The sequence below is a fragment of the Caloenas nicobarica genome, chromosome 3, assembly GCF_036013445.1.
Source record: "Caloenas nicobarica isolate bCalNic1 chromosome 3, bCalNic1.hap1, whole genome shotgun sequence".
Classification (NCBI taxonomy): Eukaryota; Metazoa; Chordata; class Aves; order Columbiformes; family Columbidae; genus Caloenas; species Caloenas nicobarica.
Genome location: NC_088247.1, coordinates 2,364,530 through 2,390,171, shown reverse-complemented (window position 1 = coordinate 2,390,171; position 25,642 = coordinate 2,364,530). Strand labels below are relative to the sequence as shown.

At 48.6% G+C, this 25,642-nt stretch overlaps 1 protein-coding gene across 18 annotated transcripts in view; it reads right to left on the bottom strand.

Moving 5' to 3' along the window:
- EXTL3 (exostosin like glycosyltransferase 3) overlaps positions 1-25,642 on the bottom strand; it is a 152,327-nt gene that overhangs the window by 43,999 nt on the left and 82,686 nt on the right. For 14 of the 18 annotated variants that reach the window (XM_065630798.1, XM_065630790.1, XM_065630801.1 and 11 more), the window contains one exon: positions 17,699-17,791. The exons of 1 other annotated variant lie outside the window; for it this stretch is intronic. The gene's annotated coding sequence lies outside the window, so the exon portion shown is untranslated. Of the gene's footprint in view, positions 1-4,712; positions 4,733-13,581; positions 13,659-17,698; positions 17,792-19,334; positions 19,421-25,642 lie in introns of those variants that run through there. 3 more of the 18 variants (XM_065630791.1, XM_065630802.1, XM_065630804.1) reach the window with 3 other exon arrangements.

Below are 25,642 nucleotides of genomic sequence, written 5' to 3'. Positions count from 1 at the left end.
TTTGCACACAGATGGAATCGCAATAACCGCTTCTGGAGAAATCACACCTCCCACAAAACCCAGGCCGTGGGGCAAAAATATATCTAAGGATATTCTGCCTTTTCTAGCCTCTGAGAAAGGTTCACGATTGTCCTGCTCCGTCCTCGCCCATCACAAAAATGGGCCCAGCTTTACTGGTCCTTCTGGATTGCACCACACAACATTTTCCTCTTATTTATTTCTTGGACTCCTCCAGGAGCAAATTTCACTCATCAAACCAACACCACATCTTAGTAAACCTTTTCTAAAGACCTGGCTCAGTGGTGGAACAAGCTGTGGTGAACATGTACATGTGGCATTCTCACCCCCATCTGTTTAACCTCCCCAGGCCACGGCCTAGAGAAGATCAGGTTCGTGACCACCTGAGGGATCTGGACATACATAAGTCCATGGAACCTGATGAAATGCATCCCCAAGTCCTGAGGGAACTGGCTGATGTAGTTGCCAAGCCACTCTCCATGATGTTTGAGAAGTCCTGGCAGTGACTACATCAGTGGACAAAGGAAGGGCTACGGATGTCATCTACCTGGACTTCTGTAAAGCCAGTGACATGGTCACCCACAACATCCTGCCCTCTAAATTGGAGAGATGAGGGTTTATTGGGTGAACTGCTCGGTGGATGAGGAACTGGTTGGATGGTCGCACCCAGAGAATAGTGGTCAATGGCAGAATGTCTGGATGGACACCAGTAACAAGTGGTGTCCCTCAGAGGTCCATACTGGGATCAGCACTGTTCAATATCTTCATCAATGACATAGACAGTGGGATCGAGTGCACCCTCAGCAAGTTTGCAGGTGACACCAAGCTGAGTGGTGCAGGTGACACACCTGAGAGACGGGATCCAGCCAGAGGGACCTGGACAAGCTGGAGAAGTAGGGCCATGAGACTTGCCTGAGGTTCAACAAGGCCAAGTGCAAGGTCCTGCCCCTGGGTCGGGGCAACCCCGGTATCGGTCCAGGCTGGGGCTGGAGGGATGGAGAGCAGCCCCAGGAGAAGGACTTGGGGTGCTGGGGTGAGACATTGGCCATGACCCGGCCATGTGCGCTGGCAGCCCAGAAACCACCCGTGTCCTGGGCTGCATTCCCAGCAGCGTGAGCAGCAGGTTTGGGGGGATCCTGCCCCTCTGCTCCGCTCCGGTGAGACCCCCCTGCAGTGCTGGTCCAGCTCTGGGGTCCTCAGCACAGGACACACATGGACCTGCTGGAGAGGGGCCAGAGGAGCCCCAGAAATGATCCGAGGCTGGAACAGCTCTGCTGGGAGGACAGGCTGAGAGAGTTGGGGGGTTCAGCCTGGAGAGGAGAAGCTGTGGGAAGACCTGATTGCAGCCTTTCTGTACTTGAAAGGGGCCGAGAAGAAAGATGGGGACAGACTTTTTAGTAGGGCCTGTTGCAATAGGACAAGGGCTGATGGTTTTAAACTAAAAGAGGGCAAGTTCAGACTAGACATAAGGAAGAAATTGTTTGCGCTGAGGGTGGTGAGAGCCTGTCCCAGGTTGGCCAGAGAGGTGGTGGATGAACCATCCCTGGAGACATCCCAGGCCAGGCTGGACGGGGCTCTGAGCAACCTGAGCTGGTGCAGATGTCCCTGCTCATGACACGGGTGGCACTGGGGGAGCTGGGAAGGTCCCCTCCCACCCAAACTATTCTGTGATTCTATAATTCTCTCCTTAAAACACACCGAGAACACCACTAAGTGTATCTACAGACCTCCCTCCTGTGCAAGGCACCCACGTGCTGGCAGAAGCGATACAGTCTGTAGCATCCTTGGTGTAAAAACGCTGCTGTAGGAGAGAAAGTCCCCACCTGAAACCAAGAGGCACCACTGGGATGGACCTTTCAGGCAAGATCTCTGCCAGCTAAAGGGATGTTATGATGGCTGAAATAAAGCAATCAAAACTAATTACCACAGACTTTCAAAGCAAAGAGGAACCCAAGCAGGTGGCTCAAGCTGGTCTAACAAAGCAGATGTTTGCAGTCCAGTGAATGAAAGTCTGTGCAGGACATGTGCACTGTACAGGTTCAGATGTGGCAGCAGCAAAACACAGCACTTCAAAATACACAGAAAGGATGAAACACGGTGCCTGAAGCTTGTAGGTGTGCTTAACCAAGTTATTAGCCAGGAGAAGAGTGTATGATAGAAGATAAGCACTAGCAGAATGCGCGATAATTGAATTTCTACAAAGCGAAGTCACTGCTCGGATTTGAAATGCTGGATAATTTGATACACGGTGTGTGCTGTTTTGTCACTGAGGCTTTGCTTGCAAGATATTGTAAAGAAACATAAATGACAACCCCAGTCTCAGGCTGTGTGGCTGCAGGAGACCAAAACTGGCCAGTCCCTGGAAAAGGCAGATTGGGAGACATCAAACTCTGCTCAGCATGTGTGTCCGGCACAGAACCCCCTCCTACCGTAACAGGGAGGGAGAAAAACATACAGAAAACACAGGGGGACAGATGGAGTAATACAGGACCAGTTAGGAAAGGCAAAATGACACCGCTCTGTTTAACGAAGGCTTAAGAGAGAGGTCAGGGAAAGAGGGATCAAAGGAACTTGGCCAAAGCTGGAGGTGAAGGAAGGAATTCACTTTTCACCTGCACAAGGTAGACTCAATCACCAAGCAAGATTAGATGGGTTTTGGAAAGTCACAGGTTATAAAAGTTAAGCTAAGGGTTAGACTGAGTCTGCCTAGAAATAAATTGATCGATTAAATATACCCACTTGCTAATTTTTAATAATAATTATTTTTATAATAATATTAATAATCATAGAATGCCCTGAGTTGGAAGTGACCCACAAAGATCATTGAGTCCAACTCCTAATAATATTTTAATATTTTAAATAATTCCTTTTAGCATTTCTTAATGTCTGAAACTTAACAGGAAAAAAGAAACCTCACCAAAACCGTTAATAACAAAACCCCATAGTCTCATAAAATTCCTGTCATATACATAATTTGCATATTATTTTATTTGGACTCTTCTGGTTTTGGACACATCTGAGGCTCAAGAGGCACCAGGAACCCACGACACTCCAGGAACCATGAGTGTTATCCCATAATGACATTTTTTTTGCGCTCTCACATGTTACACAGTGTTATTTCTTACTGAACCGCCACTTGACGCCTCCACGGGGGCCACTGTTGCGAAATACACTTTGGGATCCTTCGAAGTAAAAGGTAATTCTGCCAAGTCTCAGGGTTGGGAACTCGGGGATATTAGGACAGAGTACAGCTGCAAACCTAATGAGCAAACCCAGCACTTCTTTTGACCTCAAAAATTACTTTTTAGGATAAAAAAGAGGTCTTAAAATAAAAAAAAAGCAGGATGAAATGCTTTAACCAATGGCGCTGCCGCATGGAGCCTGTTCCTCAGCATCCTGGAGCAGATGTGCTGCACTCAAAACGTCTTTGTCTATTAAAACTGTGTCAGCTTCAGAGACTCCAAAACTCCCTGTGGCATAAACAGAATTTCTAATGAACAGCTGCAGGATCCAGGAGTCGCTGCGCAAAACGCAGCTGCCGAGATCATTTGCTTCACCCCTTTCTCACTTTGCTGCCCAAATCTCACCTTCCCCTGGGGTCTCTCCTGTCCCGCTCTCCCACCACCTCACTGTGTCTTCTGCACCCTCCGCAGATGAGCATCGTCAACCCGTCGGTTTAATTCATTCATCTCCTTCACGCAACCCTGTGACCCACCTCTGTCCTCCCTCTTTGCAGAAGTCAGCTAGAAACCAGTAATTTGAGGGCAGATGCCTGGCACCAGTTTCCTCTATTGACATTTATTATTTCCGAAGCCTGCGAGCATCTCTCGTCTCCTTAGACCACATCTTACTGTGCCCGAACGTCTCCTGGTCCAACAGAGCCCTCGAGCGCTCTCATGCCTCTTCAAAGCTTCGCTGCCGTTTTGCCTCCTTGCACCGAGAAAGCGCAAAAGGGAGGAATAAAGAGGAAAAACATTATCACGCCAAACCCTGTAATTCCGCGGAACATGAGAAATCCTCGGGGAAGGATTCAGCCTGAGTAAATTGAAACCCACTAATAGAGCTTTTAGCATCGACGCTGCCTGCCAGGCCAAGGCACCAAAGCGTGACTCTTTCTGTGAGTTGTGTTTTGGCTTTTTTTTTTTTCTTTTTCCTTAAATCCTCTGTCTTTGAAACCAAAAACCTGTCAAGCACGCAGCCTGGTCTGAAGGTACTTCCCAGCTGCTCTCCCAAACCTCATGGTGTCCTGTTCGCTCGCTGGAGAAACAGCTGGAATGGTTATTAATTTAGTAACAGCCCCTGTGATGCTCAGCACTGAAAAAAATATAATCTTTTGACTCAACGTAGCCCCACCAAGTACTTCTGGGAACAACAGCACAAATGAAGTCTGAATTCTTACTGTTTGATGCCTTTAACCTCCTACAGGGCTCTCCAGTACCCCATAAACACCCTCAGTTTCCTATTTTCAGGACATTTATAGGGAGTTAACGCTTTGGTGAGCTCTGTCCCTCTAATTTCAGTGAAAACAGCTGATGAGTTCAAAAGTCACTGGAATAGTAACCAGATAAGACCGGATGCCAAAGTCCCATTTTAGTAGAACACTCTAACATTAAAGAGCGTGTAATGCTCAGCACTAGTGTCTTTCTAAAGAAATCCTTATTAACTGGTATCGGACAGGCAGGACAGCTAAATACCTTGTGGCTTTGAGGCAATCTACCTGATGTAATCATGTAACGTCCAAAAGCTCTAGCGATGAGTGGTAAGACTGGTTTTAGCGCTAAGCAGCTTGAAGCAGCCAAGTTTTTGCAAAGTTAATGGCTTAACAGCTTCCCTGGATCAGTAGTGGGATGTGCAGGATGGATCTTCACAGCTGGCAGGGCTTTGAACAGTTAATGTTCCCAGAGAAGAATTAAATTCCCAGAGAAACTGTGTTTTGGATATTGTGGATATGCTTTGCGCTTCGGGGATCGCCCCAATAATCCTCACCATGCACTGTCCCACCTGCCCCTTCACAGCAGAAGGTGAAGAGAATCCAAATATTAGCGGAGCGGGTACATTTGGGAAGGCTGAAAGTACTTTGGCCAGGATACACCAGGCTTAAAAATACTCCAGGCAGAAATCTCCAACGCACAACAGCTATTTTTGCTGGGTAAGTGGGGCCAAACATCCTCCGAGCAGCTCAGGAACGGGCAGGGAGACATTCTGCCAGATGAACTAATCTCCTCCAGCACAAGCTGCTGTCTCCAAACCACCATCCCAAAGATCAGCCCATTTCCAACTCACGCCAGCGTCAGGGACCGTTTGCAGAACAGATGTCAAGAAGTCCTCATGGACAAGGAAGTCGCAAACATCTTTTCCGGCCGCTGGCATCGGTTCTTGTGGACAGAAGAGCAAAGCCTCGCATCTCTCATGCTTTCCATCTCACTAACATCTCAGTGGCTTGAGCCACAAATGCCTCAGATCGCACAAAAATATTGGCAACAGACACTTTGAAGGGCTCAGCAACACGGCCACCAACTCCACTGCAAACGTGCCGCGCAGACGGACACGAAGGCATCGGCTTGGAACGAAGTCATTAAGATAGGCACAAAATTCACAACTCAGTTTGACCCACTGTACAGAATCCAATAAAAATAATAAAAAAGCAGGAGGACGGCTATATCAGATCAAACCAATGATCCATCCACTTCAACCCCTTGCTCCTGAGTGCTCATTTCCAGCCGCTTTGCTGCAAAAATACTCGTTAGTCATAGCCGCAGAACAGCTTATTCAGAGCAATTTTTCCCTAACCACTAACAAATAGGCGTTGCATAGGCCCTTGAAGAACAGAAGCTGGCCACCAAAATAATTTCTTGAAGCAATCGGTCATGTACATTCTCATCTGTACAAAGTTAGAAAAAAAAGGAAAAAAAAGGAAAACCACATCAGGCACTTGGTTTCACGGCTTCTTGCAGCAGTGAGTTCCACAGCTCAGCTCCGCATGTGATTTCCTTTCACCGGCTTCAGATACAAACCCTCCTAATTCGGTCTGTGCCCTGTTCTGCAGCATCACCCACCTCTGCGGTGACGGGTACAACAGGACTCTCATCACTACGGACCCAGAGGAGCAAGAGTAAGAAAGGCACCGGCACAAGAACTGCAACCTCACCTTCTCTAATCCCACCATGTGCCTCTCTCTCAACTCGGCAGCACGAATCTTTTCAATCCTTGCGATCATCAGCCTTGGCAGAGAAGTCGAAATACGAGGATCCTACTGCCAAGGGGATAATTTCAGCGGAAATCTGCGCGTTTGCTATTGTCTCATCCTTCCTGACGGACACCCTGGATCTCCGACACGCTCCTTTTCTGGACCACCCTCCCTTTCTTTTATCCAACCTGTTTCCATTCCACTCATTTCCCAAATTTGTGCCGAGTCTCCTTTTTTTTTTTAATTGCTCTCAATATGTCACACTATATTACTCAACAGCAGATTTATTTAAACGTGTCAATGCTGTTGCTTAGCAGATCTGGCTGTGCTTTACAATTTAAGCCTGCTTCAGAATCATGTGTTCTCCTTCCCAGCGCTCCCCGGCACGTCTGGATCATCGGGAAGCTGGAGGAAAATAAAAATAAACTGACTCTAAAGGCAGTCAGTCCACTGGCCTGCCTAGGAAGGCTTCACCAGAGATCCTTAAAAAATAAAATAAAATAAAACAATACCATAAACCACCCTAGAAGAAGAGGAATTCTGCGAAAAAAACCCACCCGACTTTTTTTCTCAGTGAGGAACCAGTATCAGGTGCTATTTTGTCTTCCATTTTCTACCTTGTACCCACCAGTTTCAATAGGAGCCCATCAGGTAAATGATCATCAAGAGCTTTGAAATGAGTCCTAATACAGAGCTAATATCAGCTTTCCCCAGGCAGCAAGTTAATTTTAGGTAATGGCCTTCAACCGCGCTATAAAAGGCCTGGAACACCCAGGTGAGAGCATGTTCTGACCTTTAAAATTAGATTTGGGTCTTAGAGAAAGAAGATAATGTGCAGGTAAAGCACACACACAATGTTTTCTGCGTTTCAAGCTCTCCAACCAGCAATGGTGTCGAGGTTCAGTCATCGCCCCCGTGGACTCCAACCCACACGATCACAGCGAGTAACCAGAGGGTCTAATGGCTCCGCACGCAAATCCAGCTAGAGGCAGAAAGGGTCCCAAAATGCTTATGAAAAACACAGTGCAAACCCAAGAAAATCTCTTCTTTCTGCAGCCCACTGAAGCAGAATAAATCCAAATGAGCTACCTGCTACGTGGCCACCGACAGATGCCGAATCTTCCACGCTTTCATCCAGGGCTCGGATTCTGAGGTCGGGTCCATGGGCTTGTCTCCGCTCAAGGTGTATTTTAGACGTTGTCCCTAAACTGACCTCATCCTCTGCCCCTAAATCTCTGGCTCCATCAGCACCCTGCATCCCTCCAGGCCAGGCTCGTTTAGGGGGAAATTCATTCTCATCAACTGATGGCACCACGATAATCTCCAGCAGCTGCTAATTCCAGATTTGGCCTGAAAATCACACCCAAGGAACCAGGTTCGCAACCTCGGGAACTGATCCCACAAGCTGAGACAGCCCAGCCGAAGCCAAAACTTGCAGCAGGACCAGAGCGGCTGCTGATGGGTTTCCAAAAATAACCCAGTTCCATTTCTTCGGTGCCTGATGTCCATTTACTAACAGCCACCTAAAAATAGCCCTTCCCACTTGGATCGATGAAGGGAGCTGAGAGAAGTGAAAGACGCTCATCACTCTGCAGACACACAAAACTAAAGGAGACAAAATACTTTAGAAAAGCAGCGTAGGGAACAATCCCGCGCTGGCCCCAAGAGAGCCAGCTGGATGAGCCTAATGATTCTTCTCCAGCAACAGCTGTGATTGGGTTTATTTCCATTTTACGTGATTAAAAAGACAGATAAAAGGGAGAACTAAAAGTCCAAGATTTCAAAAGGCACTAAAAATAAAATAGTTTGTATTCACTTGGCACCCTACCTTGACAGCATTTTATATATGATAGCCAAGCAGTCCTCAATAACCCAAAAGGAAAACGCAAGTAATTTATAGGCAGGGAAAACAAGGCATGAAAATGTGAAAATACTGACTCAATCATCAATAAAATCAACAGCAGGAGTAGGTTTAAAGGGCAAGTGTTCCTGACGCATTTTCCTATATTCATGCCGCCTCTGTTTATTCTTCATGGAGCCAATGTAATTGTTTCCTTCGCCTGGCAAGCGTAAATCAATGCCAAAGACTTCGGTGGCTCCTCACCAGGAGTCACAGCCCATTTAGCTGATAAAAGTTACCCGGTTTTCAGAGCCTGTTCGCACCTCGCAGGGAACACGCACTTTTTCAAAATTCAAATGTACAAGTTTAGCAGCAGGACGCCTGAAATTAATCCCTTTATTTAAACACTAACAACTTTAAGTGTCTCTAAGCGAATGTAAAGGCTTTATTAGCTCAGGCAATGAAAACCCACGAGCAGCCAAGACGAGACGAAGCCAAGGTTATCAGCAGTAAGCTTCCAAGCATTAACTTTGACAACACGAACTCGCTCTTGGGAGTATTCATACCTCAGAGGCAGGAATAAAGAGAACAGCAACGCAACTGGAAAGGCGGATGGATGGACGGATGGAGGGATGGACGGACGGAGGACCGGGCTGGAGGGCTGGGCAGAGAAGAACCTGATGAAGTTCAACAAAGGCAAGTGGAGGGTCCTGCAGCTGGGGAGGAACAACCCCAGGCACCAGTGCAGGTTGGGGCTGAGCTGCTGGAAAGCAGCTCTGCAGAGAAGGACCTGGGAGTTCTGGGGGACAACAGGGTGACCATGAGCCAGCAATGTGCCCTGTGGCCAAGAGGCCAATGGGACCTGGGGTGCATGAGGAAGAGTGTGAGCAGCAGGGGGAGGGAGGTTGTTCCTCCTGCTCTGCTCTGCCCTGGGGAGGCCCCATCTGCAGTTGTGTGTCCAGTTCTGGGCTCCCCAGTTGAAGAAGGACAAGGAATTACTGGAGGGAGTCCAGCGGAGGGACACGAAGATGCTGAGGGGTCTGGAGCATCTTTGTGATGAGGAGACACTGAGAGAGCTGGGGCTGTTGAGCTGGAGAAGAGAAGCTGAGAGGGATCTGATCAATGGGCTCAATATCTCAGGGTGGGTGTCAGAGGATGGACCAGACTCTGGTCAGTGGTGCCCAACGCCAGGGTGAGGGGCAACGGGCACAGACTGAAACACAGGAGGGTCCATGTGAACATGAGGAGAAACTTCTTTGCTGGGAGGTGCCAGAGCCTGGCCCAGGCTGCCCAGAGCGGCTGTGGAGTCTCCTTCTCTGGAGACATTCAAACCCGCCTGGACCGACCTGTGTGATCTGCTCTGGTGACCCTGCGTGAGCAGGGGGGTTGGACTGGGGGATTTCCAGAGGTCCCTTCAACCCCAACCAGGCTGGGATTCTATGAATCTTCCTGGAAGCCATTCCCATGGCCATGAAGGGCAAGTGGGTGACTGGGGACACCACAGAGGTGATGTGGGCAAACTGACCGATCTGATTGTCTCCTGGAAAAAGTGACTGCTTTGGCAGTTGACGTTGGTTACCTTGACATCGGCAAGGTTTCTGATGTAATCTCCTGTGACTGGCTATACAAGGGGAAAACAAATGACTGGAACAGGAGCCCAGAGAGGTGGCAGATCCTCCACCCCAGTGATGGTCAAACCTCAACAGGACAAAGCCCTGAACAACCTCATCTACCTTTGCAGTTATCTCTACTCTGAGCAGGACGTTGGCTTAGAGACCTCCAGAGGTCCCTTCCAACCTGATTTGTTCTACGATTCAAAGATGCGAAAGAAAAGGTGAAAGTCTTTCCTAGAAATACCTTAACTAGATAAAGCTGTAATTGTATAATAAAAACAACTCTTTGTAAGCTCTTCATTGAATGGATGACCTGGCGACACGGGGAGGTCTCCCAGCACACTGTGCTTCCTCCTCTCTAAAGTCTACATCTTGAAAGAGGAATATATCTGTCCAATTAAGACACATACACCAATTTCACATTAAAATTTGAGGTCCTTCAGTGGCGTCATAGGACTTAATACCTGTAGAAGGTGATAAAACATTAATGAGAACAACATTGTGAGATTAAATGGGCTGGGCTGACATTAAAAGGCATTTTAAGAGTCATCCTTTTAAGGGTTCCTCTACTCCCATCTCTCTTGTTCAATCACTACACCAACATTTCCCCAAATCCTTTCATGTGTCCAGCACACAGAGGGATACACAAGGTGTGCACATCGCAGATTGGATCCATTCTGGTTGCTTTAGTGGGATGGAAAAAGAATGGATCAGATGCTGTCTTTGATTTCTAGGTGTCACCAAGTTTTAGATTTTTTTTTTAAAAATGTCTTCTGTTGTTACTGGAAAATGTAACTATTGAGTTTCTTTCCTTTCACCTTACTCTAACAGTTGTTCTTGCCAAAATCCACAGAAAACAAAAATCCATAGTTCCTAGATACACATTTTGAAATGGTTTCAAAGTGCAGAGCATAGTTTTCATCCTTAACGTGACCTTGTAAGTCATACAGATATCTTCCTGATTTTGCTGGTTCTGATCCAAAAGAAAAAAAAAAAATCCCCAAATGAAAAAAATCACTGGTTTTGCTGACCAGAACTACCTGACTTAGTGAATATCAGCAGTCAAGGACACACGATAACACACCGGAGTGGAAATCACAAGTGCTGGATGCAGTTTCCTTAAATCCTCTGAGCCTTTGCTTCTCCGCTGCAACAGCCATTTAAGTGCTGATAAACTCACTTTTAGATCATTCTCGGAAAACTGAAGGTCAGCAAATGATTTTGTAATTAAGGCCCTCGCATAATTCTCAGCCTGATGCAGAACTCAAGCCTACGCCACCGAACAGACCAGGACTGGAAAACTCCTCCTGCTTCACCAGCTCAGAAGGTGCCTCTTGTCCTGGGTGGCTTTGCAGAGGAAGAGCGAGCAGCTGCACCGACTGGTTCTCAATAACCCATTTCTGCATCTAAAATGCTCCTCTTTTCAAAGCCAATCTGAGGAAACACACTGATCTTGGCCAAAAAAGGTCTCTGATATAGAGAGGTCATTCTAATATCAACCAGTGGAGGGCAACCACACACGTGCACAAGTCAGCATCCTACTGCCTGATACAGAAATAAAACCACTTTCTTCCCATTCCCAACTATCATAGAATCATTCCAGTTGGAAGAGACCCTCAGGATCGAGTCTAACCGTAACCCAACCAACTCTAGCGCCAAACCATGTCCCTAAGAACCTCGTCTAAATGCCTTTTTAACACCTCCAGGGATGGTGACAGAAGAGTTTTTTATCTTTCCCATTCCACATTATTTATGTCTATGCCTTTCCTTGGGACACCTGAACAGCAGCCCCCAAATGGCAGAGTATATTCACCTGGAATTAGGCAAAAGAGACCCTGAATTCCACAGCTCCCCTGCTCAGCAGCAGTTCTGCTCTTCTCCCCAGACATGAGAAGGACCTGCCAGGTCACACAAGAAACCACACAGCAGAAAAGCAACACATTTCAGCATAGAACCATCTGGACAAGATCACTGGAAGAGTTTTACCACCTTTTTAATTTTTGTGGTTTTTTGGTTTTGCTTTTTTTCCAGATACGAGGATTGAGCTGCAAGGGGCCACCCAAATTACGCACTAAGAGAAAACGGCAGCTGCGATCTAGCAGGAACAGATCAGCACCTGGCAGGTCTTCAGCAAACAGAATTCTTACCCAGCTCAGCAATCTGGGTGGGATGTAAAGGAGGCAGGTGAAGGCTGGATGGGTTCTATGCCATGAAGATAAACCACAGTGCCTCTAACCCACAGAAGGCAACAGCGCATCCCCTCCACTGGCAGCTTCTTTCATGCTACCTGGAGACGAAATGCTAAAGCAAGCTGTTATCTTTGGAGACAACACAGCACGGCAAATCAAATAATGCTTTAGCGAGACGCAATCCAATAGTTTCAGCTGAGCGACTGTTTGAATAGTCACAATGCCTTGGTACGAAGACAAGTTAAGCGTCAATAATTCCAAAGTCCAGTCCAAGTAGATCTTAAGCAAATAGAAAACAAAATTCTCATTTTCCTTCACCGCCCCGGCAGGCTCAGATCCCTTTCCATGGTCTGACCAAGCGTGTCCCTGCCCCAGGGGTGAGCAGAGCGGTGCTGCTTGCTCGGCTGAACCGATAACCCCCCGCGCTCGTCCAGACAAGCCGGTCGCTGTACGTGCCGCTGACCTAAGGAGAACACAGTCACAGCTGGTAATTCGGGCACTGGAAGCAAAGAATTTGCTTGTGAACTGGCTATAAATAGCGAAGGGACTGAAGATGTTTTCTCCCTCTCGTGTACACTGTGTGCCGTGCTCGCACAAACCCTTCGGAGCCCGCATCAGCCTGCTCTGATGCTCTGACGAGTCAAAATAAACAGGAGATGGAGGGGAAAGTGTTCAGGAGAGCCCAACAACCGTAACTTTTATACCTTATGGCAGGATACCCTGCAGTAATGTCATTCCTCAGCACTCAGCTGGAAAAGCCAGAGAAAGGCAGGTGTTTGTGGGAGAGGCACCGGGTGAGCTGGCTCCTCACCTTCTCCTTTCTCCCCATCAATATTTCGACAGCACAACACACCGGTGTGACGGGGTGAGACACAGGGACTCGCCATGTACGTGAAATGGAAAGTCAACAACCCAATCACCCCTGATTTTTAACGATACTCATTTCTTCATCACCATTACACTCTGCCGTAATAGTCGCTTTACGAGCTCAGCTAATCTGGGATGCTGTTGCATCATCGCCTGGGAGAATGTTGTTGATAAACAATTATTAAAGAGGAAAAAAAAAAAAAAAAAAGAGGCAAACAGAAATCGTGCTGCTTTTCTGGCCTCCAAAGGATCTTTCTGCACTCAAAGCTGTTTTGGTCACGAGGTTTTTCATTGGCAATTTGGCTGTAGGTTGTGCACAGCACCCAAAGCACAGTGTTGCAGCACTCCTTTGCTGCGTGCCAGTAAAACACTGTGGCTCTCCAGCCAGGGCTGGTTTTCAGTATCATTATCACTGGAAAAAGGGGAAAAAGGGGCTCTGCGGTTTTGGTTCAGCTGCTGTGATCCCAAAGCTGCACCAAGACATCTCCTTGTCCTCTGGCCTCAAGTCCAGCAGGTCTAATCCAGCCACTTTCATGCTCTTAAACTTTCTCACCTTCCTTAACACCGATTCCTGGTTGCACCAACTTCTGGACCCCGGCCGGGGATCGTGTGGGTCAACGGCAGCCGGCTGAGGCCACCGCCGGGTGGGTGACACCGAGTTCCCGTGCCCACGCGTGTCCCCTTGTGCCCCAGTGACCAGGCTCCTGACCCTGAGCTGTGCATCTCGGAGCAGAGCCTGGCAATCCTGATGTTACACTGATCCGCAGCATTTTATAACAAATAAATACCCATGAAACAGATGGGAAGGGTTATCACTTCAGCACGAATAAAGGAGACACTGACGTGACAGGGAACTTCACTTCTCACCTTTTGAGGAGCTGATTCCGCTCTGCTGGTTTGTAAGAAATCCAAACCGTCATCTATCAAAGCAGCAACAAATTTTTCTGTCAAAGGAGAGATTTCACAACAAGGATGCTTTTGGTACGGGCGCCTTCATGGCAAAACAACAGAGCAATGCGAATGGTCTGTGATCGTTTCTTTGCACAGAGCACCAAAAAGCTTTCAGCAGCTTTATAAAATTAGAGCTGCTTATGTTTAACAGCTGAAATGAAAAGGTGGGGAGGGAGCGCTGCCCTGTGCAGCTCTCTGGAAGCTGAGCTCATGATTGTGCTCTCAGTACCTTCCCCTCCCACTGAGCTGCAGGCACAGGGGAAGCTCCACAATTTGCAGAACTGGGTCTTTGCTTTTGTTCCGCTCACCTCCTGCCCTCCCCGCGTCCCCTCCATCCTCCCTTCGACACACACAGATGGAAAGACTGACTATAACACACCAATTAGGTTATTTGAAGCCTTGCACTAGCTACTCTAAATGCAGGCACACGAAGCAGCAGGATTCTGCCGGTGACATTTGGATCACAAATGAAGTCCCCAAGCGTAATAAACAATCAGGTAAAGAAATCTGGAAAGAAATTACCCAGCACACCTCGTCTTCTTGGCCCCCATGAGATCCATATAAAATGTGTTAATGCATCTGATTATGATCTAAATTATGTACAGAGGCTCCTGCCAAGCACTCTGTGAAGTTTCTTTATTGTTAAGTTGGAAGCTGTTTAAGAATGGTCCAGTCATCGTGTTTCAAATTAGATTTGGGAAAAAAACCATTTTCCTACTTTATTGCTGGCTCAGAACATCGGTTTGCGGGAGAAGGTCCATATGTGGTTTTTCTCTGCTGAAGGAAGAGCAGGAGAAGTGGTGAAAGAACAAAAGAAGAATCAGTCTATTATCGTCCTTGTAGCGTAAACCTGAGCTGTTCGGCTTTACAGACACGTGTACAAATAACCGCAGTTTCAGCTGCCTTTCTAGGTCTGTTTTTTCTGAAAGGTGGGTATAAACACCAAGGTGTTCTCATATACACATTCCTTGGACTGTAAAATTTTGAAAGGGTTTCTGAAAATGAAGAGTTTGGTGAGAATGGCCTGTAAAACATCACACAAGACTTCCACCTCGCCTGTAAGGGCTGGCTGAGCTGTCGCTTGCTCTACCAGCGAATCATTGTGTTGCTCAGAGGCAAGTAAAAAAAGCTGGTTTTCTCTCTGGTATGCCATACTAACCTTAGAGCTTTTTAAAAAGCATATAGATACACATGTCCCAGGTATATATTCAATACATACAAGTCTGGGAGGGCGCCCAGAGTTTTATAGGTCAAGCCTAACCATCCACTTGTTGAAACTCCACCAACCCAACCTGCGTTTTACCTTCTGCTGGCGTCTGACCAAGACTTCCCTGCACCCATCAGAGCATCTACTGCCACCGCGCTGCTGGTTTCCCGAGTTAGCAGCCGAGTCAAGGTCACCTTGCTCAGAAATGCTAGGTTTTTTTCAATAGGAGGGTCCCTGTATATTAAAGATCTTCCATCTATTAGCTCTGCCCTTCCGAACACATCGCTGTGTAAGTCTGGACTAAGCACGGCCCTATGGAAGAGAGCTGGTGTATAATAGCTCTTACATACTTATTTTGCTCTATACATGCATATAAATAGATACACACACATATATATATGCCAGCTAGCTGTCTGCACCTCCTCTCAAGGTGCAGAGCTCATCTTTGCTATATAGGGCTTAACACTTCATATTCGTCGCTATAGTGTCCAGCATAACAGACATTTTGAGGTATCAACTGCACCCAACCCCTCCAGTATGTTAAGACCATCATTCGATCTGCACAACAACTGTTGGACGCATTTCATGTTGCTCCACAGGATGACGTTAGAAGTTAAGCATCAGAAATCCACATTTAAGACAAGCCTTTCTCACTCGGCGTGTGCACTAGAGCCCATGTTCGAGCGGCTTCACTTCCACCTCTAAACAGCTCGATTTGCGCAGCAAGGAAAACAAAATGCAGAGCTTAAGGCAGATGTTAAGCCTAAATGTTGAACTGAAGTGTCCTTGTCCTATCTTTCAGTATTCGATCCTGAAAACATCAAGCAATGAGGCAATTACGCAGGTGACCAACGCTCCTGCCTGCGGTGAAATTCAGCGCAGATGTAAAGACTGAACTCGGGAGTTAGCCTGAGCCAGGCCTTGTTATCAGCAGATCTGCAGGAGATTAGGGATCAGAACTACCATTTCTAGCCACCGCGGTAATGTAGCGGTTTAAACACCAAAAAAAATGCTTTAATGTAGGATCACAGGCTGGATCCCAGCCAGCCAGCAACAGCATTGCTTTAAAAGGAACTATTTATCTCTGTGAAACACTTACTAACACATGCTAGGTGCTCGAAAATAAAGCCTTCACTAAACAACCAGATTTTAAACTAAAATTCTGCACGTTGGCATTCTCTTTTGCTGCAGGTAAGACTGACTCCCTTACACAGCTTCTGTATTTTCTCTCTTTTTAAGAAAAAAAAAGCATTTTCTCTTTCAGTTTAACTTTGAGGCAAGAGCACAGCCTGGCCTCAAAGACATGAGATCTTTTGAACTCCAAGTCAGGAGGCTCTCACAGGAGCTGAGCTCGAGGGCTGCTCTGGAATAAATCAAAAAGGATTTACTCTTTCACTTGAACAAGGCAGAAGAAAAACCCCAAACCCTAGATGTACAGATATGTGGTTGGGGATGGGGAGACAGCTAACAGGTTAAAAAAAAATTAAAAGGCATTTAAATTGAGTGCCATTATGGCTTGATTGCCACGATCCCATAAATTAAAGACTGTCTTGCACGGTTGGATTTCCTGGAGGAAACCACCAGCGCAGTTGCTAAGTCTGCTGGAAGCGGTTCAGCCCAAGAATATATGGAGCAGATGCTCCAAACATGACACACAAGGACACGGCGCTCCCGGAGAAATCTTCTGACAGCAAGTCAAAACAGGGCTTTGAACCGGTCATGCGCTATTAGAGATGCAGCTGGGAGTTTTTCCACAGATTAGCAGAGTTTAAAGCAAAAAGGGACCTTGAGAGCACCTAGTCTGCTTCTTGACGTATCGCGGGCCATTACATTTCATCCACGTTTTCCTAAGAGCGGGAGTTAGATCTGGCAGCCAAATCCCAACTTGAGTAACCGTGGCAGCTCCCAGGAACAATCCACGTGCTGCTTCTACTCAAAAACTCCAGCTGCCAGAGCAGCTTTGCGTAGGATGAACTGCCTCTTGGTGCCTTCACGTCCCTCCGCCAGAAAATGCCGCTCCCTGGCATGGGCAGAGGTGACTCCACGCTCCAGCCACTTTGCTTCACGCTTGACACTTTTGCTCGAGCCCAAATTCATCAGCAGCTTTGACAACGCTCCAGAGAGATCAGCACAGGGCACAAAATCTCATCCTCTGGCTTCATTGCAGGAGGGAGAGGAAAACTGGAGGAGAAATGTGCTGCTGGCAGCAGTCTCTACCCCTACAGCGAGATTGCCCGTGTTCCCTGCAACAGCTGAGCATCACACCCATGGACTAATCCTTACGCAGTGAACCTACCTTGGTTACAAAGCTTTTGGGGACAACAATCCACCCAATGAACAATGCTAAAGGAGAAAAATGTTCAGATCACACACGTAGTTTCAGAGTCCAACTCCCCGCATGGAGCTGGATTTGGATCCTGCAAGCTCAGACCATCAGTGACCTTCAACACCGCTTTTAAAATCTGAATTTAAACTGCTGAAAGCAGAATATTGTGAAATGCCTCTTCTTTGCCTGCAGTTCTGCCAACTGAGTTTGGCTAGAACTTTCAGCAAACAACAGATGATTAAATAAAAGAGTTGATGGCCAAAAAAACCCATAGGGGGTTTGATGAAGAGTCCATGGGTGACACTGGACTGGTGCTGCCCAACTTTTACAAGCTTTCCCCACCTCACCGTTACTTTAACTTGACTACAGGGAGAAGGAAGAGTGTTGCTAGAAGGGTCCAGAGATATTTTGGTAAACTGTGTTAAAATACAGTGAGGGAAAAAGCAATTTAAAGCCAGGCATGGAGCAGACTGACACCGCAGGGATTATTTGTGCTTTACCTTCTGTTCCTTGGCTCAGACCTGTCCAGCATCACACAGACTCCTTCACTGCTTTTCTTCCTTCTCCCAGCGCTGATCTCAAGGGTTCTTCTCCTGTTCAACATAAAAACACAAGCAAAACCACATGTGCTTAAGAAAAATATTACCCATCACCTAGAGGCATCATGCAAGAGAGGCTGCCTATTAGCACATCGGCTGAAAACCAGCTCCAAACAGCTGAGAGATTCATAAGCTGTCGGCTTTTAGCCTGAAAGCTCCCATGGGATGGACAATCTGGGCTGCTGAGGAGTTTCAGAGGCCAAGGAGACAAGGACAGGATTAGGCCAAGGCAAAGGGCACCTCCTCAGCTGCTCTGATGCCCATTCTCAGCTCCTGTGTGCTCCTCACCACGGCAAAGACTCACAAAGGGAGCGTAGGGCATCTGTCATCAAAAGAAAAGTGGCCAAAATTCTCCAAGCAGTTTTGATGAGCTGGGCTTCTGGTTCTGAGCTGCTTCCATTGCAAGAATGTGAACTCTGAGCCTCCTCCACCTGGATTTGATGCTTTGGTTTACAAGCGCTGCATATGTACTCACAGGGACAGCTGGGTCCAGAACAACGACGTGAGAGATGCTTTGGGTTGTCAGTCCTGTCACTGGCTCACTGAGTTACCTTCGCTCCACCATTACCTGGTGAGGGATGAGGATCCTCGGGCTTCATAAGAGCCAGTACGATCTCCAGCAGCAGAACTGCAGCGGGAAATGATCAGCACGTTCACACATGCTGCTGCTGATGCCTCTCTTTAAACGAGACAACCTGGAGAAGGGACATCTCCAACCCTGCCTAGCTAAATGAGATGAGACGTGGGTCTCCAGCTCCGTGCTCCATCAGCTCAAAGACGGCTCGCAGGTGGGCTCCCTTCACAGAAAATGTTATTTCCACTGCAACACCTGGCAACCGATAGCTCTCAAGTCACATACATACGACCGCTTCCCACAAAAAATAAAATAAATATCAACTACGTTGTTCCGTAAGTGTCATGGTCAAAGGGGACCACCACAAGCCATCCAGTCTGACCTGTTGCATGACACCCCATGAGCTGCAGCTGCCAGTTCCAGCCTCAGCTCCAGCAACTCACAGTGATTTTCCATCCAGCTTTTTCCCCAGCTCCAACCCTCTCTCAGACATGCTCCTGCTGCAGAAAACTGCCTGATCTCAGCAGCTGAACGTACAGAAAGCTAAAACAAAATAAAATACCTTTTGCTAACTGAAGCCCAACGCTGTGGGGCTGCCGTTCAGCAGGTGGTACCTTTGCTGTAGGTGGCATTTCTTTGTGTTTCAGAACAAAAAGCGCTGTGCACCAGGGCCATCCACGTCCTGCCTTTGCCCTCCTACGCAGCCTTTTGGCCAGGGACAGTTTTGGCGGCCGGTATGAGTGTCCCAAGCCTCTCTCTTCCCACCCCTGCTCTTACTAACGTGTTCCATACTCGGGGCTTTTCACACAGTCCCAGCTCTGCCGCCGCTCCCAGCAGGGAGCTGGTGCTGGTCTCAGTGCTGAGACTGGCAGCTGCTGGTGAAGGCTGAGACTCCATTCTCTTCAGCTAGCAAAATGCTTCCCAAGCGCCTACATCTCTGGGCTACAAAGAAGGAAAAAATACCATGACTGTAGCTCTTCTCTCCCCTGGCAGGCTGCAGGACGTGGCACATTTCCATCTGCTTGAGGCTACAAGACATTTGCAGAAACGAGATCCAAGAGCCACGACTGCTCTCTGTCCCTCACTCCTCCTCAGATTGCAAAGCTCCTTCCAGAGTTCTGCAGAAATCACGAGTAAAGATGTTACTCAACAGCCACAGTTGAGGATTTCATGTCACGCAGCGTCTGTACACAACCCTCACTGGCTCTTTGAGGTCTGGAAATGTTTTATAGCAAGCTTTGAATAGATATAGCTTACAAAATAAAAAGCCATGTTGGTTAAATTATGTTCTTTTTCACAGTCGCGAATAGTTCCATGTCCCCAAAACTCCGGACTCTTGGAGCAAAGGACTCCGGGAGTCAGAGCAGCTGGAAATGGGATGCCCGAATTCTCATCAGCCAAAAAAACCACTCTCCTGAGAGCTCTGTTTTTTAAAAGCGTAATTCTAATGTAAGCTCTGCAAAACATTAGGCTGCTCATGGGATAAATGTTACCTTATGATACAAGCAAAGCCCCTTCTCTAATAAACACTGGGTAACTTATATAATGTAAAAATTACAGCATATGTTAATGACAGTGATCAGAACATAATATTACCAGCAATAACAGTACACATGAAAGAAAAGCAGTTTCTCTCTACTCCCCATCAGAGAAGTGGTGGCAAGTAGCTGTTATGACTTCATTTTATTTTTTATTAGTTTTTACAAGCTAGCTACGCTAAAAGGTTGCACCAGTGATTTAAACTGCAGTTGTCAGCAGAAGTGAAGGACATTGTGGGATACATTTTATTCCAGCTCTTTTATTGTTCGGCTCCTTGGAGGGATTCAAGCAACTTAAGGATTTTAGAGGTACTGTCGCAACAATATCCGGCCCTTCGCAAGCTGCCATTAAAAAAAAAAAACAAACAAGAATACATGGCCAAGCGTGGTCGGGTGCAATGGGGTTTCCATGGGATCAGGTGTGGAAGGAGATCTTGTGCTAATTTGCTTCTAAACAACCCTCTCCTTTACCCTCATGCCTATGCACAAAAATTACCACCTCTCACGGACACTGTGGTTGGAACGCGGCTCACCAAGGCGCTGCTGGCACACCCTGCAGATGCAGGTTGGGGCCGTCGCTTCCTCCAAGTGTGGTCCCAGGAGATGGGAGACACAAGATATCCCCGGGGTATCTGTTTTGCTGTTCCCATCAATCGAGGGCAGGTGATGCCACTTCCCTGCTGTGCCAGCCCCTGAAGGGGACAAGTGGAGGACAGGAGCACAACGTGGCTGGCACAGCCCCAAGCCAGGACAGCCTCAAACAGCACTGGCAAAAGGAGATGTGTTTTGAAGATCCCCAGACAGCAGGCATCTGCTTTTTGTCCAAGCACCGCTCCAGGGCTCTGCTGGACTTGTCTCTATGGACGATCAAAAAGCGATTTAATTTGCATCAGCTTTTCCTTGAACTGGTGGAGCAACCCAACCTGCTTCTGCCCACTAGACTGAGGTCGTAAGAGACGCTGGTCTTCACAGAGCCACAGCCTGGCTGGGGTTGAAGGGACCTCTGGAGATCCCCCAGTCCAACCCCCCTGCTCACGCAGGGTCACCAGAGCAGATCACACAGGTCGGTCCAGGCGGGTTTGAATGTCTCAGAGAAGGAGACTCCACAGCCGCTCTGGGCAGCCTGGGCCAGGCTCTGGCACCTCCCAGCAAAGAAGTTTCTCCTCATGTTCAGATGGACCCTCCTGTGTTTCAGTCTGTGCCCGTTGCCCCTCACCCTGGCGTTGGGCACCACTGAACAGTCTGCTCCATCCTCTGACACCCACCCTGAGATATTGAGCCCATTGATCAGATCCCTCTCAGCTTCTCTTCTCCAGCTCAACAGCCCCAGCTCTCTCAGTCTCTCCTCATCACAAAGATGCTCCAGACCCCTCAGCATCTTTGTGTCCCTCCGCTGGACTCCCTCCAGTAATTCCTTGTCCTTCTTCAACTGGGGAGCCCAGAACTGGACACACAACTGCAGATGGGGCCTCCCCAGGGCAGAGCAGAGGGGGAGGAACAACCTCCCTCCACCTGCTGCTCACACTCATCCTCATGCACTCTTCATCCTCATCCAGCTGCCCCGAGCACCGTGGGGCTGGAGGGCAGAGAACATCCCTGCTGAGATGTCTGCTGGCTGCTTGCCTGGCAAAGGACTTGTTTCCAAACACGATTATGAAAACTAACCCAGATAAACGGAAAGGAACGTTACTTTGTGGGAGGGCAGAACGAACGGGGGCTTCCTTGGTCAAAGCAGTGGGTTATTTTGGGCACGAAACAAATCGTATGACTAAATTCAAGTCCTCCATGGGATGCTGAGTTTCCCCGTGATCCCAAAGTGCCACCCACACACCACCAAGCCATGAAATGCATGTGGACCATCCCACCCCAGCTCTCAGGGTGCCCGCGGTCAGGGGTTGCCCCCAGGCTGACCAACCTCTGCTGGGAGGGCACACGGGGCTGTGCCCCCATCTGCATCGCGGATCCTGATTCAGGAGAAGGTAAAACCAGCTGAACCCAGGTCACTCCACACGTGGGGCAGAGGCAGCCTTGCTGTCTGCGCATCTCGGTTACAACACTCAGTTGTGGCAAGAGCCCAACCTGCATTGCCCGAGGCACAAGGCAGCGTTACTTGGTGCCTCAAAAGCGCCTCTATTACAACGGTGAGCAACCAACGCTCTAAAGATAATGCATTTAACCTGCACAGACAGAAGCCTTAAAACAGCATTAACAGCTCCAAGTAATTCCTGCACCAACAGCCTCAGCAACTCCACCGCTGTCACCACAGATGAAACCGCCAAACACCATGATCCCCAGCGGAGTGACAGAATCACAGCTTGGGTTGAAGGGACCTTCCCAGCTCCCCCAGTGCCCCCCCTGCCATGAGCAGGGACATCTGCACCAGCTCAGGTTGCTCAGAGCTCCGTCCAGCCTGGCCTGGGATGTCTCCAGGGATGCTTCATCCACCACCTCTCTGGCCAACCTGGGACAGGCTCTCACCACCCTTGGTGTAAAAAATGTCTTGTGTCCAAACTAAACTCCCCTGTTTCCAGCTTAAAACCATCACCCCTTGTCCTATTGCAACAGGCCCTACTAAAAAGTCTGTCCCCATCTTTCTCATCGGCCCCTTTTCAAGTACAGAAAGGCCACAATCACGTCTCCTGGGAGCTTCTCTTCTCCAGCTGAACCCCCCAACTCTCTCAGCCTGTCCTCCCAGCAGAGCTGTTCCAGCCTCGGATCATTTCTGGGGCTCCTCTGGCCCCTCTCCATCAGGTCCATGTGTGTCCTGTGCTGAGGACCCCAGAGCTGGACCAGCACTGCAGGGGGGTCTCACCGGAGCGGAGCAGAGGGGCAGGATCCCCCCAAACCTGCTGCTCACGCTGCTGGGGACACAGCCCAGGACATGGGTGGTTTCTGGGCTGCCAGCGCACATGGCCGGGTCATGGCCAATGTCTCACCCCAGCACCCCAAGTCCTTCTCCTGGGGCTGCTCTCCATCCCTGCAGCCCCAGCCTGGACTGATACCGGGGGTTGCCAGGGGTGGAGAATCTTGCACTTGACCTTGTTGAACCTCACGAGGTTCACACGGGCCCACTCATCAAGCCTGTCCAGGTTGCTCTGGATGGATCCCGTCCCTCTGGTTTACCAGATGACAGCTGATGCTACACGGTAAGTGGGCATAATGGGCCATTCTCAACCGCCCACTTGCAGCGGGTCCCTCCACGCTCCCCTCAGCGCATGTGGACACCGCTCTAGGAGAGCTCCATGCTTGCCAGAGCAAGAGGTAAAGATCCCCCTGTACCAGACAACCATGCCTTAAAGTCCATGAAGACAAGCAAAACTTACTTTTCAAAGTATGATCTTCTAAGCAGAGGGATGGCTTTTTTAGCTAGACTCTAAGATTCTTAAGTTTGGCAGCTTTTTTTTTTTTTTTAGTGTATTGAAAAAACATTTTTCAGGTCATCTTTGATGCAAAGCGTCGTCTAAAAGGAGGAGGCTGTCAGATGGTCTCTCAGCAAGGGAGTATCTGTTCCCTAGGCATGGACTCCGAGCCTTGTGAGCTCCCTGTGCCATCTGCATATTACATGTTTGTACTCCGAGCCCCACGGACACTTGTTTGATGTGTTACCGTTTGGTGAGCTGGAACTCCCAAAGGTCTCTCACAATCACAGGAATCCACGTGATATGATCTATTTAGAGGACAAAAACCCTTCCACCCTGTGAAACACAAGTTTCTTGTTGCTGTCTTTTTTAAAGAACATTTAAACTGCATTTTTTCATGTCACTCCTGTCTTCCATCCTTGGTTATTTTGCTGAGCAAACAGGGTTGTGTTTGGCACAGAGCAGAATAGCGCAAACACTGCAGAGACGACGTTTACTGACATCTGCCACTCACCCCATCATCGAGCTCCAACTGCGCTCCCGTCCAGAGAAGAAAAGCAAGTAACAGATGTCTGCTGCAGAGAGCCTCAGCGAACGTGTGTGCGCGTAAAAATCAGTTCAAGTAATAAAAAGGAAACTTCACTCTAAGCAACCACACTAAGCACTGGAGATGGGGGAACTGCTGGAATACATAAAGGATTAAACCTGTCCTTAAGTCTCAGCAAATCTGTGCTGTTATAAGATAAATGTTAGTATGTGGAACATTTTTGGGATGCAGGGAAGGAGGAAGGCAGCAGGAACACGGGCTGAAGGCGGAGTGGGGCGCAGTTGGTGCAGGAAAGCAGCGATGCAGAGATGCCCGTGTGGGCTCCTCCACCTCCTGGAATCCAGCCCTGGTCCAGGACACACGGGCTCCTCCTGGTCTTTCCAGCTCGCTGCTCCAACCTAAACAAACAAGATCTACATCCGCCTGGAAACTAAACCCAGCATCTCAGGTCTGTACACAGACGAGCGCTGCTTGTCCCCAGCAGGAAATAGGGATGGAGAATGTGCAGCCCCAGGTGGCCTGGAGCAATCCGCGTTAAGAAGGTCAAGAGTAAAATGCACGGCACTAAATGGCATCTTGGGACATTTAACTACATCAGTTTTCTGACCTCCTCTCTTCACTAGCCAGCTAAATTTGTCCATTTTCTTTTGCTCATCCTTGCAGCGTCCACTGAAAAGCTTTTTCTTTTATCCCTCAGTCACAAAACCATCACAATCTGCTTTCATCTCGCCCTTTCCTGACAATTACACCCACTTACTTCCCCATTTTCTCCTCTGTCAAGGCTCTCACCGACACTGTTTTTTTATTTCACTCATCTGCCTGTACCATCATTATTTTTCACACTGTCAGGCATGCTATTGCATATCTAAAATTTGTTTTCAGTATGGTTATTTAAGCTCATTCTCCTGCACTAAGGTAGACAAATATTGCAACCTAACACAGAAACATGCCCGTGGAAATCATTCTTGGCAAGCAAGGCTCTAACCCCATCTGAGCAGAAGGCCGAGGCCATCATGGCACATGTGAGCCAATTGTCTGAGGTTCAACAAGGTCAAGTGCTGGGTCCCGCTCTTGGGTCACAACAACCCCATGAACGCTCCAGGCTCGGGAAGAGCAGCTGGAAAGTGTCCGGTGGAAAAGGACCTGGGGGTGTTGGTGGCAGCGGCTGAACAGGAGCCAGCGTGTGCCCAGGTGGCCAAGAGGCCACCAGCATCCTGGCTGGTACCAGCACTGGTGTGGCCAGCAGGCCCAGGGCAGTGACCGTCCTGTGCTGGGCACCGGGGAGGCCAAACCTCCAACCCTGGGGGCAGTTCTGGGCCCCTCACGCCAAGAAAGGCCTTGAGGTGCTGGAGCAAGTTGAGAGAAGGGAACGGAGCTGGGGAAGGGGCTGGAGCACAAGGGTGATGGGAGCGGCTGAGGGAGCTGGGGGTTCAGCTGGAGAACAGGAGCTGAGGGGAGACCTTCTGATCTCTGACCTGCCTGAAAGGAGCTTGGAGCCAGGGGGGGTCGGGCTCTGCTCCCCAGGAACAAGCGCCAGGACCAGAGGAAACGGCCTCAAGTTGCGCCAGGGGAGGTTGAGGTTGGATCTGGGGAACAATTTCTTCCCCAAAGGGCTGTGGGGCATTGGAACAGGCTGCCCAGGGCAGTGCTGGAGTCACCATCCCTGGAGGGGTTGGACAGACAGAGATGAGGTGCTCAGGGACATGGGGTAGTGCCAGGGCTGGGTAACAGTTGGACTTGATGATATTGAAGGTCTTTTCCAATCAAAATGATTCTATGATTATGCAGAAGGCATTTCTGGCATCCTCATGCCTTCAGTACCAAGTG